The sequence below is a fragment of the Gobio gobio genome (assembly GCF_949357685.1).
Source record: "Gobio gobio genome assembly, chromosome: 12".
Taxonomy (NCBI): domain Eukaryota; kingdom Metazoa; phylum Chordata; class Actinopteri; order Cypriniformes; family Gobionidae; genus Gobio; species Gobio gobio.
This window is the reverse complement of record NC_137105.1, coordinates 51,031,180-51,034,281: the sequence shown is the minus strand read 5'-3', so window position 1 is coordinate 51,034,281 and position 3,102 is coordinate 51,031,180.

The following is a 3,102-nucleotide window of genomic DNA, read 5'->3' as shown; positions in this document are numbered from 1 at the left end:
CCCACCCACTAACAGGTGATGAAGAGATCATCAGTGTTATTCACTAGTCATAATGTTATGCCTGATATATGAAGTGAATTTACAATATGTAGCAACTGTTATACATAATTTTATTGGACTAATGTTTGTACAAGCAAATTTTAAAATTCTCTGAGAAATTCTTGCATGTGTAACTCCACACTCTTGTGGTGTGTGTGTGTGTGTGTGTGTCAGAGAGATTACACTTCTCACTGTATTACTCCCAGTGTCTAAATCAGATTTGCTCAGACATTATTACCACATTGATTCCTCAACGAGACGTTATTAGGCTCTCAGATTAACATCTTCAGCCCCCCAGGATCATTAAAAGTGCTAGTTTGGCAATTTTTTGCCCACCAGTAAACTTCCACAATTACACAGTGCTTAACACACCATGACACACACACACAAATAAATGCTTTGTTATGCACAAGACAACTGTATTATTACATCAAAATTATGGCACATTTCAGGATTCATCGCTATCATGTGTTGTAATTTTGAAATGAGAATCAACTAATAATCAAATAAATAATACATTTTCAAGACTATCATTTAAATTCTATATCTGTACTTGTATTATAATTAAGTTCTACAGGACAGTTAAAGGAAATGAGTGTTGGATTTTCTTTTGGGTATTGTTTTAGAAGATCTACAGTAGTTTATGTTAGTAATTCCCATTCTTTGGGATTAGTTCAAAATAGCAATTTCGATAGGAAGGATTTATTGACTAGGGTGCCACAAAAATTAATTTGGTTCATTAATGGTTTCAGGTCATCAAGACAGAAACTTCTGATATAAGTAGTAGTTATAGATGCTTGTATGGCAAGCCATTTTAACTTTTATTCATTCTCAGAAAATGAAATCTTGATATTCAATTTTTTCTAGTTAAAATGCTAATTCTTGATGATCAGAGAATTTTTTTTTTTTAAATTTATGTCCGGAATGACAATTCCACTAGTAAATACAAAAATTCTTGATATCTATAATTGTATATACAATGGCAAGCCGTTTTGACATTTATTCATTTTCAGGATATGAATTATTGATTTCAACAATCAAATTTTCACTAGTTAAAATGCTCATTCTTTATAATAGAAATTAGATTTTTACTAGTAATATTTTCTTTATTATCAGGAACTCTTGATATCAACAATGATGTCATCACTCACAGAAATATGAATTCTTCATATCAAGAATTATATTTCAACTAAAAACTCTATTTTCACTAGTAAACTGTATTTTCATTAGTGAAATCTCACCATAGGCTGAATTAAGTTATTGATATCAATAATTGATTTCTTACTAATTAAAAATTCCAATTTCACATATCAGAAATATAATTCTTATTAAAAACCTTTATTTTATATATCAATAATTATGTGGTTACTAGTGTAAATATCTATTATGAATATCAACAATTGAATTGCTAGTAAAAAAAAATTTTTGATATCAATAATTCTATTGCCACTAGTGACACTTTTAATTTCTGATATCATGAATGTGATTGTAAGAAAGCCATTTTAGATATCAGATTGATATCAGAGATACGTTTTCAGATATCAGAATTAACAAATGTAAGAAATACATTTACAAATGTCAAGAATTAACATTTCAAGTAATGAAAATTGAGTTCTTGATATTAGGAATTAATATTTTTACTAGTAACAAAGTAATTATTGATATCAAAAATGATGAGAGTTTTTACTGGTAAGAATTGTATTTCTGAATTTAGTAACACTTTATTTTAGGGCTCAATTCCCGCTATTAACTAGTTGCTTATTATGCATATTACTATGATATTGTCAATATTAGTACTTATAAAGCACATATTAATGCCTTATTCTGCATGACTTTATTCTACATCCCTTAATCCTACCAATACCTAAACTAACAACTACCTTACTAACTATTAATACGCAGTTATTAGAGTTTATTGAGGCAAAAGTTGTAGTTAATAGTGAATTTGTGTTCGCCAAAACAGTTACCTGGAATTTCAACTTAAGATCCTGATATCGACAATTGAATTTGAATGGCAGCGTGGCATTTAACTAGTACAATAACACATATCAATAATTATAGTTTTTACTAGTTGAAATGTAATTCCTGATATCAAAAATTGCCATTATTACTAGTAAAAATCCAATTTCTGATATAAAAAATTAGCATTTCAACTAGTAAAAATGTAATTGTCTATATCAATAATGCATATGCTGGGAATGAATAAAAGTTACAATGGCTTGCCATATAAAATACAATTACAGATATCAAGAATTATAGTTTTACTAGTTGAAATGTAATTCCTGATATCATGAATTCATATTTCTGTGAGTGATAACATCATTGTTGATATTGGAATTAGCATTTTAACTAGTAAACATTGAATTGTCGATTATCAAGTAATCATGCTGGGAATGAATAAAAGCTAAATTGGCTTGCCATATGCTTACCATTATTACATGACAAAAGAGCGTAAAGAAACACTCTATAGTACTATTATAGTTGTTCCATCCTCTTGTTGTATTTGTATGAGCATTATATTGAGAGTCAGAGCTGATGTTTCAGTCAGTGCACTAGATGGCAGCACAGAATGACTCTCTGTGAACCACCGCTCATAATCAGGCCTGTTTCTTTATCAATATTATTATAAAAACTGCTTTGCTATTGGTCATGTCAGACATATGTGTGTATATATACAGATGGGATGAGTTATATGGTCAAACAAGAACTCCAGTAAATTTTGTGTCTTAGTTTTATATGTACATAAATGTTATTTTGGGGGTTTGGGTTTGTAATGTATCAGTCTTTGCCTGTTTGGCTGAAGTGATTGTTAATCATTTTAACTTTACTGGAGAAATCAAACAAGGTTTAACTATGTGTGCTCCTCATTTGACAGACCATTCTCAGAAGTTGATTGGTGTTTGTGTGCGTGTGTGTGTGTGTGTGTGTGTGTGTGTGTGTGTGTGTGTGTGTGTGTGTGTGAGAGAGAGAGAGAGAGAGAGAGAGAGAGAGAGAGAGAGAGAGAGAGAGAGAGAGAGAGAGAGAGAGAGACGGGATGGAGGGGGATTTGGAGCGGGGGTCAGA